This window comes from Lissotriton vulgaris, chromosome 10 (assembly GCF_964263255.1).
Source record: "Lissotriton vulgaris chromosome 10, aLisVul1.2, whole genome shotgun sequence".
In the NCBI taxonomy this organism is placed as follows: Eukaryota; Metazoa; Chordata; class Amphibia; order Caudata; family Salamandridae; genus Lissotriton; species Lissotriton vulgaris.
This window is the reverse complement of record NC_141698.1, coordinates 263,488,846-263,501,423: the sequence shown is the minus strand read 5'-3', so window position 1 is coordinate 263,501,423 and position 12,578 is coordinate 263,488,846. Positions and strand designations below refer to the sequence as shown.

Below are 12,578 nucleotides of genomic sequence, written 5' to 3'. Positions count from 1 at the left end.
ACGCTTCTGTGCCCCAGCAGCTCTCCAGCCTTCCAGCCAGGCCTAAGCGTCTTCCGGGTTTGGAAAAACCACATCTTCCCGCCATCTTGCACATGGAGCTTAGCAGGGAACAGCATGGCGCATTTCAAGTTGTGGCCACGAAGAGCACGTTTGACCTCCAGGAAAGATCAGCGTTGAAGTTGTACCTTGTAAGTGAAGTCGGGGAAGAAGGTTATGTGGAGTGGTGTGGCTCACTGATTAGAGGCGGCAGACCCGAGAGCAGAGGACAGCCCGGGACCAGGGTTCAATTCCCGATGCGGCAGGGTCGTGGACCAGGGTCAGCAGACTCGATAATTCTCATCTCGGTGCCTACTTTAACCAGGGATCACACTCGGCAACTCTGGGCATTAGCTTACCTCATCTCCACAACGGCCCCCCCACATAAGCCGGGGATGCCTGGTTTCACCTTGGAGAAACCCAGTAGGGACTATCTCACAGGGAAAGCCAGGACGGGTTCCCCAGCGGTCTACTGCAAAGAGATACTCCTTCGGGAGTCGATTCTAGCGCATTACAAACCCACAATTAATTAATTAATTATGGTAGAGTTATCAATCTTGAGTGGTGGAGCAGTTCTTGCTGCCTGGATAATGGCATCCCTGTCACGGAAATTGAAGATCCGGGCCAAGAGGGTACGCGGCAGGGCGCCTGGCTTCGGGGGGCCTCCAGGGACCCTATGAGCACGTTCCACAGAGAAGAATTGGGACAAGGAACGGGGTTGCAGATGGTTCTGAATGGGGTCTTCCACATAGTGGTCCACAGCCTGTCCCTCTGCCCATTCCGGGACTCCCAAAATCTGCACATTGTTGCGTTATGCCCTCCCCTCATAATCTTCCAACTTGGCCGCTAGATCTGAGGTCTGTGCTTGAAGGCGCCTAATGGTGTTGTCCATCGCTTTCATGGATTGCTGAAGGGTGGAGATGGAACCCTCGTTCGTCTTGACCCTGTCTCCCATGTTTCTGAGGTCTGCTCGAATCAAGGTAATTTCGGTGGTAACAGTGTCAATTTTCTCATCAAGCAACATGCGAACCCCCGAAAAGGCCTCCATTACATCAGCCAAGGTCAAGGCGGTCTCTTCCGACTGATGTTTTGCATCCAGCAAGCTCTTTTGCCCCTCCAGACCCTCCGATCTTTTGTGCGCAAACCTGGCAAGTCGTGCAGCCAGGGGCTGCTTGATACTGTTTGCCGCCACCATGTTTGCCATCCCAAGGGTTATAATGAGAGTCAGATATGTGTGCGGCAACTTCTGCCCTCCTTGTCGCACAGGACACCTAGATCAATGAAATAGTCAGTGGAGCCCAGTATCTAAGACTAAGATCATGAGCCCCGGCGGCGCCCCAAATGGCGGGAGGAGGGGGGAGAGAGCCAAGAAAGCAGGACTCTAATTCCTATGAGGCCCAAAGAACCATCACCCCACTGTTTGCTGCTTCACACCAGGAGGGCCTCCTCCAGTCACAGTCCGATAAATGCTCCTAGCAGAGAGTATGAAATATCCGCCAGGCGCCCTCCGCTCCCTTCAGACAGGGGAACTTCACGAAATGTCAGGGAGTTGCCTGTGTGCCAGATCACAAATGTGGAGCACCGGGGGGGGGAGGGGGGGGGGGTCGCCGGGAACGTGGATCTGGTCCCCGGCACTCACCTTGCCCCCTCGGCACGATCGGCCCAAGTCCCAGCCCTCAGGCCCGCGCACGCAGTGTCTGACGTACCTCTAGCCAGCAATACTCGGTATCAGCGCCGTGAATCCAGTCAGAAAGATGGGGCCTCGAGGGTCTCTTGATCTATATCACCCCCTGACGCAGTGGAATGCAGCCAATGCAGCCGCTGCTTTCGCACAGGGACACAGTCTATAATCCGCCACGGAGCACCGTGCGACGTCACGGCTGACTTGCCTATCTTCGCTGCGGGTCTGGATAGCGGTAACAAGATCTCAGCACTCCGGCCGCCGATTAATTTCGTTTTAGCGGCCAGAGTGGCAGGACGCTGTGAGCAACCCGGTCGCTAGAATCAGGGCACTGGCAACGGATTATTTCAGCGGATAAAGGGGGTTATTGTTGCGGCGGGGCTCAGAGCTCTAACCACGGGCAGCCTCATAGGTGCAGGCAAGCCACGCCCCCATCTGGACTTTTGATAACTTATGTAACCTCTTCCGACAATGAATGCTGCACCGCTTGTAGACCCCCAGGGTCCGCACCTTCTTTGAGATAGGCTTTGAAATTTCTTTTTCTGATGGACGCTGAACTGTATGGATACAAGAAATGAATGATAAAATCAATTGTTTTGAAGCTTGTTGTTTGTACGTATTGATGTAACACAACTTTACTACATCAGTCACAAGCATTAGTCCCAAATTACTACAAAAATATTATTTTTTTCATTCTGCCAAAATAAATAATAAAGAATACTTTTGTTGTAACCTCTTGACTACCCTTATCCCTTGTCAATTCCTGAAATCAATAATCCAAGCCAGAAACATCATCTAGTACTCCAACCTTTTCTGTATTGAGAACTACTGCTCCTCAGTGAACATCATTGTGAAATACTGAAGGCTAAACACTTGCGCATTGTAACCAGACACCCCTAAGCCCAGCTAAATTTACTTGAAGCCTAGTGTCCGTAGAGCAATGTTGTATTGTTTGAACTAAATGCTAAGACTAAGGGCACTATGAAAGGGCTGCAATGTGTCTCAATGAGAGCCTGGTGTTTGGGGATGCATGGACATGTGTGCGTATGAAAGGGATATATTTGCGCGGGTGACTGAGTGCTTGTGTCATAGGTACTTGCAGCACACGACATACCTTTCGTCATATGTGGCACTGTTAAATGAATGACACAAACATACCATTGTATGTTCTTTTTAATTTGGAGAAATTAAAATTGCAGATACATATTATACCACTTCATATCATGGATCATTTTTAAGAACTTAAAATTTCTCTCATGGAAAAGAGGGTTTTATTTTTACTATATACATATGGCACTGTGTTTACTGCCTGCTGTCTGTAAATGCCTTTAAAATGGAAGAAAATAGAAATAACGTGTTAACTCAATAATTAAGGTAACTCTCCATTTAATTTTTCTTCCAATTAAAAACATTCAGAAGCATCATTTTGTTCACAACTCCAATTTTTAGATAATATGAAATGTTCATAAGGGTTAAATTCCTTAGTGCTTTAGTTGTTCACCTCTGTGACTCAGCCCCAGCCCGGCCCTCAAATCAAGCTGATGCTGCTCATTGTTAGGCCCTGCTATCTGCAGCCTGATGATCATGATGTCACATGAACACAGCCTTCCCTTAACTTTGAAATAAAAATATGACCTTGTGCTCATTTGAAAAAGAACTCAAGGCTGTGAGCCTACCTGAAGGTGTCTGGGAGCTACTGGTAGCTCCCAAACGGCTGGTTGGAAACACTTGCTCTAGGCTGAGTGGTTTGTGGGATAATACACATGGCAAATGTCATTTGTATTTGATATGTAAAAAAATACGTACATATGTACATTTGGAAATAAAATATGTGAAATGTCAACATTTTACATGAAATTCATACATATACATAGATATCACTCACAATGTACACCAAATAAAATGTAGGGCTTAAAACACACACCACATACTAATACTGTCGTTTTCTCCCCTTTCGAGGCAAACAAGCACACAGGGAATCTGTTTCTACGGCATCTGAATGGATCAACCTGCTGTATCTAAAGAAGAGATCATCCATTAGCCTCTTGATTGCTACATTGGGCAGGATAGTGTTTTCTCCTATCTATCATGGTTACCAGACCCAGGATTGAGGAATGAAATATTAAGGGCTAGGGTGGGATGCGATCCAATCTACTCATCCCGCCCAAACAGGATTAGGGTGCAGAATAATAGTGGTCTCTGCCACTGCCCCTTGAAATTTAAATGTACCCTTACACACATTCTTATGGATTGCGTATTTTATTTTGCAAATCGAATCAAGTTTTTAAACACTCTATTTTTTAAATATGATGCTCTCCATAGGAGTAAAGCCGTGGAAATATTGTCCGAAATGAGTTATTTCGATGTGGCAGTTGGATTGCTCGTTTTTACGAATTGTTAAAGAAAGGTTTAATAATGAAATGTAGTGAGTCAGGGTGAGGGTAGCCAGGAGGGGGGTCCTTTTAAATGTTTTAAATGTTTTGTTAAGTGGGGTTTCTTTAGAATGTTTTATGGAACAATGTCTAAATAAACTTGCTTCAGAATCTGAACCTGTTGTTTTCTGTGATCATAAAGTACTTAAAAATTCAGACCATCATTGTTCTATGTGATGAAAAAAAGAAATGACACCACTTCAATCCTTAAACTTCACTCAGGAACTCAAAGGGAGATTCTAGCCAATGTTTTTGAAAACGAAACAGACAGATTTACAAATACATTTCAAACATGTACCTGCTTGTCGCGCTCCTGCTTCCGCTTCCGCTTCCGCTTCCTCGGGATCGTGCTGATGCTCAAAGGGGGCCCACCTCTAAACCACCCCAAGTCTGGACTCTTAAAGGCACACAGACTTTTGAGGTAATTGAGCGGGGGAAGAAAAGGGTAGGGACAGCAGTGAAGGAGATCTGTGATGGAAACAATAAAACAACGTAAGACCTCCAAATGTACTATATGTCAACATTTGTTTTACGTAACAGATTTCTCTTCTATACCACAAACCCCTACCTGAAATAAAGGACTGTAACATCAGAAGAGAGCACAGGGTGATGGCTGAATCGGAACAAAGTCTAGGCAAAAGAGAAAACAACAAAACAATGTTATGGATGATACATATCCTATGCCTTACATCACCTCAAGACTGTTACATACATCCTATTGTAGGTATCGATCAAACACCTACCAGGGCCAACTTTCTATGTTCCATATAGCCTGGATCTACCCTCTTCGTAATAGCTCTCTTCAGACAACACTTGGAAGAAAAGAAACCAAAACAAAACCATGAAAATAGGCGAAGAATTTCTATTTGACTCTTTAAATATGATAACTGTTATCACAAACTTGATCAAGGAGTAGGCACTTCTCTTATACAGTCTTGCACTGGTTTTAGATTATTTGCCAGCATGCCAATTACAACAAACTCATATGTGTTCAGTTCTTCCTTCATAACTTGGGCGCATTACTTTCCCTGCATGAAACCTAGGAAACGTAAGGTTTCTCCAACAGAGAAGTAAAGCAATCCTTGTGCCCTTAAAGGCACCTCTACTCCCCCACAAGAGACTGCAGTTGCGCGCGTCTCACCCAACAGGGAAGTCTGAGCAAGACACACAAAGTACTCACCACCTCGCTGGCCTGGGCGGGATATGGAAGCCGAGAAAAAAGACACTGGTGCTTCCGTAAGCCCCCCTGCACGAGACTGCGAGATCCGCATGTCTCAGCCAACAGGGGAGTCCGAGCCACAACGATGCACCCGGCACCGTTACAAAAAAAGTCAAGTCAGGCGGGCGGTCAGCATGGAGACAAGATTGCACGATCACTGTCCCCAAAGCAACAGGAGTCTAAAACGAGGAGTCCGACATCTGGTATACAGGAAGAATAATCGGCAGCGTTCTGCAGCAGCGGCCGTTGACATTTTTCTGTAACGCGACGTCACTTGTGTGGGGTCTAGGGAAATGTAGTCTCTTGCCTTGTCATGCAGGTCGATTGTGCATGACGGGCAGAGAGCGTAACCCAGCTGGGATCCTGACACTGCTCCTCTGGTGAGTCATACAGCTGGCTGTTCATGGACAAAACCTCCATTGCCAGCAACTCCAGTTCCTCTGGCAAGAAGGCTGGGGCCTGGTCACCTTCGCTTCCTGGCAACATGGCTGCCAGAGGTCGGAAACAGCAGCAAAAGTTGAGTAGGTCTTGATGGCTACAGGACTAGGAGGCAAGTGACTTTTTTTCAAACTTCTGCGTACATGTAGACGACTTACCCAATCGTCAACAGAGACAGACACAGCATTTGGCTTTCGTATGTTGCTTTGAGGAAATATAAATTTTATGGTCAAGAAATGTTCCCTAACGTGTACCCCACCGTCTCCATGTACGAGCTTAAAGTGCATGTAACTTCCCTCCTGTGCCAGCTATGAAGACGCAAATACATTTGCGTCCAACGTTAACATGTCCTCTTTTAGATCCACCCTGAATGGATTGAATATTCCGTTCCTAAATATGCCGTGCCAACGTCTTTATGTAGTGTACTCTACACGTTTTTCAGCTCTGGCGAAGTAGGCCCCGAATTCTGCCATCAAGCCTTTTCCTGCCTTCTGACTCTGAACGCCTCAGCCTGAGCTGCCTCTGTACCCGTGACCTCTGCCTTACTCCCTGTGCGGCTAACGGCGCTTAGCCCAGCCTGCTGCCTGCCAAGACTGTATTCAACCTTCGAATTATCTGTTCCGCTCCTCAGAGATACATTCCTGCCTACTAGTTCAAGTAAACATCTTTCCAGCTGCAGAGCAAAGGGCCCGGCCTCACCGTCTCCGTGCAAGTAATTCATAGCTCCTGTTACCATGGTAGGCCCATGCCCCCCGCATCTCATGCAGACACGTAGACGCTTATGCACGCACTCACAGTTAGTATAGAATAGCCTCTGCCCAAGAGACCTTTCCCTCTAGATATTATGGTTCCCAAACATCAGATATCAGATATGATATAGGTACGAGTTGATCTGACATGCCAGACTTCTGTCTCTTTCCGCTAGTGTAACTAGTAACTAGTAGAGAGGTGTGGCTCACTGGTTAGAGGCGGCAGACCCGGAGGCTGAGAACGGCCCGGGACCAGGGTTCGATTCCCGACGCGGCAGGGTCGAGGACCAGGGTCAGCGGACTGATAATTCTCGCCTCGGTGCCCACTTTGGGCAGTGATCACACTCGGTAACTCTGGGCATTAAGCTTGCCTCATCTCTACAACGGCCCCCCACAGACGCCGGGGATGCCTGGCTTCACCTTGGAGATACCCAGCATGGGACCATCTCACAGGGAAAGCCAGGACGGGTTCCCCAGCGGTCATTCGCGCCAGGATACTCCGGTAGTAATTGAGCGCGCTACAAAACACCTTACATTTACATTTACATTTACAAATGTCAAGTCCCCTGCGCCCTCCAGCTCCACGTCAATTACACGTCATGCAGCTGCGCACGCATCCAGATCTCAGATTTCTGCTGACATTGCAAGATTCTGCTATGTACCCACCTACTTGTGACGTTCTCTATGTTCACGCCTAGTTCACGCTTTTTTGATTACGTATTGCTAACACGTGTATGCTTTTATCTTGTCTCACTCAGCTGTTAAGCCTCCTGTATTGATATCTATTGTATGATTTAAGTATAAAAGTTATGTCTTGTCAATAAAGTATGCTCTATCCCTTCCTGAACCCCAGTGGTGTCAGGAATCCGATATCCAGTTCTAGAACCATTCCTTTTTAAGGAATAAAACCCCTAAGAACTCTAACACCACGGACTCTGCGTCTTTCTTTCCGATTGAGTTATTTTTGTTTAAGTACTTACCTGCATAGAAATTAGGACGGTAAATCAAATATTTACCACATTATTTTGGCGCCCGAATAGGGACCCCTCCCCCACCTCACGCGCCGGTTGGTGCGTTGCAACCTTTGCCCCCTGCCATAAGTCAAGACGGACAATTACGCGTACCTGCAGGATTTCCTGTATCTCCCTCTGGCCCACGGAGGTGACGGAGACTGCGATCAGCACCCAAACGAGGCGGTGAGGAGTGCGGAGGATCCCGACCAGAGCCTAGCCGAAAGAAGCAAGGTCCGAGGTGTCAAGAGGCCCACCAGTTTCCGAAGTATCCACGTGTCGAGTCGAGTCGAGCCCGGTCCAGTCCAGTCGAGTTTTCCGAGGCCTTCTGTTTCCGTGCTTCCCGGTGAGTACCATTGCTGGGACGTATCTAGACGGGTGCATTATTATGTATCCGGTAAAGACGGGTTTGGGTACACAAACGCGGTCTGCACTGTTTTAGACAGTGTATCTGTGCTGTTTAGCAGTGCATCAGTTATTCAAGTTCTTGCACTGTTCTCCAACAGTGTATATGTGCGGTTTAGCAGTACATCTAGTATTGTGGGTAGTCATATGTGTTCAAAATGTTTTCATGTAATTAATGTCGTGGTATGAGTGATTGTTTGATGTACATTACTGTGTTTTTGTGTAACTAGCTGTGTTCAGAGTAAGTAACAAGTGTTGAGTATCCAGTACCAAGTAACAGAATGCCGTTTTTTAATAAATTAAGACAGATTGGAACTAGGAAAGGGATACTAGAGGAAGAGATTCCTATCCCACCTAGGGACACTCCAGGAAATTTTATGTACCATAAGCATGGCTTAGATGCCATACTGTATCTAGATTTATGGGCCGATTATACCAAGCACCTAGACGAGAGACACAGATGGCCCGTTACAGGAACATGGGATGCCGAGTGCATCATGAAGGTAGAAGAAGCGCTATGGAAAAAGAAAGCCAGACAATCTCAGAAAGACGCCATAGAATTTTGGCGAAAAGAATCGCATAAACGTGCCGAAAAAGCACTCCGAAAAGAAGACAGACATAGAGAAGAGTCGGATAGAGTCCGAGAAAACGAATTAGTAATGAAGGGATCCGAGTAAAAGCAGAACAAGTAGATCGCATGCGAAACACTCTTGCAAATGGCATGTATTTTGTGGCCGAGGGTCTGCCTAAAGCCACTTCAGAAATACCGAAAGATCTGCCGCCACCATTGGTTCCGACTAAAGTAAATCACAGAACCACCAAAGACATATTTCTCGCTTCCTATCTAGACGATGTAGCTCCCGCTTACACCAATTCACGTGCCCACGTACCGCCTACTGACGGTGACAGAGGTGGCAACATACTCCAAGACAATGTCCAGTCATCACCGCAACAAAGTTCACCCGTTCGACAGTCTGCTCCACCTGCTCCTCCACCTCCACCACTTCCCACATCTAAGATTAATATTCTAAATCCGTTTGCGCCTGATCCTAGTAGGAGTCAAGTTCAGGTACAGATACCGACTTCACAGACACACAATCTTCAAGTCTCCGCCTCAGGAGGTGCGACAGGAGGTCTCCAGACTCCGCCGCCAACACATAGATTGAACCTAAGGGACGTAATGAGGCAACGTACACCCCAAACTCCACGTTTCGACATGCTTAAAGATCCCCTTCCAATTTGCAGATATGATCCAGTACCCGGTAAAGACGATAGAATGCTGTTAGCATCGCTACGCTTACGAAAAGTTGCAGATTACCTAGTGTTATTTCCAGGAATGACTGAACACCTAGATAGAATATATCATTTTGTCCAGACTGGGGAAAATCCTGAAAGTATTAAAGAGGCCCTGGCTCACCAGAAAGTTGACACTCAAGGTTGTATATTACGTTTCTTTATAAATTGCTTAATAAGAGAACGAGACAGGCCTGGAGTAGACCAGGAAGAGATGGAAGCACTAAATAAGTGGGGTCAAAATATAGCCGAGGGAAAACATGATAAACTGAATTGTATAACAAGCATGTACAAGAAAATCAGAAAAGCAGTAATAGAAATACACGAAAAAGAAAAAGAAAAGGAAAGGGACAGGAATGACTCCCCCGAGGAGGACGGACCTGAAGAACCAGACACGACTAAAGAAATGATAGCGTATGTAGGTAAGGGAAATTACCTTAGGAAAGGCATTCGTCCAGAAAGCAAGAGAGTTTTTCTCTCTGGCATATCAAAGCCGAGTTCTCCTGAATATCTGTTTCAAGGCACCGATAAAATTCTTCAAGAACGAATGGGGTACCATGTACTCGATTCTATGGATGAACAAGAACTAGCCCGGTCAGCAGTACTATGGGCTGACAATACTAACACGTATAATGATGATACAGTAGCACAGACATTTCTGAACCTTTCCCCAGACGAGCAGAAATTGGCCGGTGTATACATGATTCAGCATCTCATCACGTTATACAGACAACAACATTCTGATCCAGGTCTCTTACCGGATACATTAGAAGCGCTACTTATGAATAGATGGAACGGCCTAAGTACCAGATTAATTCAAATAATTCTAGAGCAACGACGCAAATATAACGCTTTCTTAGGCCCACAATATGTTTCAGCTCCGCCCCCAGAAAGAAAAATGTTTCATTTTGACAGGCAGAATCCTTTACGAGAAGTACACCCAGTTATGAATGCCAATAACGCCTTGGAACGTGTGTTTGTGTACACACCTTTAACAAAGTTAGAATTGTTAGAAATGAAGAAACTAGTACCCTGTCACGATAAAGACCCTGCAGGTTTTCACCGAGAACTTAAAGACATGTTACTCATGGGAGATTACACGTATACGGATATTATGAAATTATTAAAAGTACTGCTGCCCACCGGCATTTACGAGAAACTCAAGGAAAAAGAATGGGAGGTGGGAGATAAAAAGATTATATGGACTGAAATAGAAGACGAGGAAAAAGGTCGTACCCCAGGGCTAGGCCTTGGGGAAAAAGCTAAAGCGTTACCAGGTTTAATAGTACAGGTCTTGCCAAGGTTATTGACAACTAAAAAGGAAGACTGGGACGCAATCTCAGCCTGTAAACAGAAACACGATGAAGATACTAGTGACTTCTATTCAAGATTCGAGAAATGTTTCATTATTAATAGTGGCCTGAAACCAGGTAGCGAATCATACCCACATCTTTTTGTAACAAAACTAGTCGAGAACTCCCTGACACAAGTTAAGAACCGCGTATATAAAGTTGAAAGTACATGGCAAGCAAATACGCCATCCCAGATGTTACAAATGTTACAATACCACCAGAACAGAATTAGAGAAGAACAGGATCACGAACAGAGACGTATGAAAGACACGAAAATGAAAATGTTAGTGGCACAGTCGGTTCCAGCCGACGGTCAGAGGAAGGGTACGACCCAGACAGGTAATTCAGCAGCTCCCGTTAAAGGGACATGCAACTATTGCAAACAGCCAGGTCACTACGTACATGAATGTCCGGTTCTGAAACACAATATAGCAACAGGTAAAACTAAAGAAAGACCGCATCCGCCTAGACAAGACCAGGTCCAGCAACAGACTTCACAGAATTCACAGCCTATGCATGCTCCACCACATACAGCACAGACTGCAGCGGTATCACAGCCGCAGCCGCAGCCCATTGCCGCGACACAACAGGTTTCACGGCAGATGAACCAGTATGCCCAATCTGATTATCCCGATTATCAGCGATACACATGAAACAGCCTAGAGAGGGAGGTTGGCTTGCCTCTTATTGATATTCCTGTAGATCAAGAGGGTCCTTATGTACACAGTCAAGTATTGGGAAAAGACAGAAAGTTTTTAATTGACACAGGGGCAAGCCGTACAACAATCAGCCATAATGAAGTCCCAGGGGCACCCCTCTCAGGCTCACAGAATGTTTCCCTTGGTTTTTCAGGACAGCCTTTTGTAAATGAAGTATCGAAGCCAGTCCCCCTAGCAGTAGGTCCATTATCACGCGTTACAGACCTGTTACTCACGAGATCATGTTCAGAAAACTTGCTAGGTATCAAAACGTTGAAGGCTCTAGGAGCAGTGATATGTTGTTCTCCGGAAGGAGTTAGACTTTTCCTACGTGACTTTAAGGGTCACTATGTATTACGAGAGTTAGATGTTAGATTGAAAAATGTACCGAAACACCTGTGGGCGCAAGGCCCAACCGATGTAGGTTGTATGCACATTACACCATACCGTGTCACACTCAAACCAGGAATTGTTTTACCACGACTCAGACAATACAAGTTACCACCCGATGCTGTAGTGGCTTTACTGGAAATCATTGAAGAGCTCATTGCCAAAGGAGTGGTCGTAGAAACCGACTCCAATATCTGTAATTCTCCTATCATTCCGATTCTTAAACGTACTGATCCCAATGCACCGCCAGTATATCGGCTGGTGATTGATTTACGAGAACTCAATAAATGCATTGTCCCACAGTATCCTGTGGTTCCCGACATCTCATCCTTATTAACTGCTATTGATTCAGAAGCGACGTTCTTTACTGTAATTGACCTCAAGAACGCCTTCTTCAGTGTCCCCATTGATCCAGAGAGCCAATACCTCTTCGGATTCAGTTTAAATGGACGAAGTTTCAAATTTTCACGCGCACCTCAAGGATTCACAGAAAGCCCCAGCATCTATAGCCAAGCACTGAAAAGACAACTTGATTGTATCCAAATGCCAGTTAACACTGCCTTACTACAGTACGTCGATGATCTGCTGATCACCGCACGAAGTGAATCCGAATGTGAACAAGCATCACTGACAGTTTTACATTTTCTGGCCGACAAGGGACACAAGGTGTCCCCTTCGAAGCTACAATTCTGTGTTCAGCAAGTTGTGTACTTGGGTCACTTGCTGTCCAAAGTGGGGAGACAGCTCACTCCTGATCGCATCCAGTTAATTGTAAACATGCCACAACCCCAGACACAAAAGGAAGTGCGGGCCTTTATAGGCCTCACCTCGTATTGCAGACAATGGATTCCTCAATATGCATTTCTAGCTAAACC

At 46.0% G+C, this 12,578-nt stretch overlaps 1 protein-coding gene across 3 annotated transcripts in view; it reads left to right on the top strand.

Annotated features, from left to right (window-relative positions):
• Positions 1 to 12,578, top strand: part of LOC147685087 (uncharacterized) — a 201,009-nt gene that overhangs the window by 170,444 nt on the left and 17,987 nt on the right. Inside the window, exon 5 of one of the 3 annotated variants that reach the window (XM_086940960.1) lies at positions 3,677 to 4,304. The exons of the other annotated variants lie outside the window; for them this stretch is intronic. The gene's annotated coding sequence lies outside the window, so the exon portion shown is untranslated. Of the gene's footprint in view, positions 1 to 3,676; positions 4,305 to 12,578 lie in introns of those variants that run through there. 3 annotated transcript variants of the gene reach the window in all.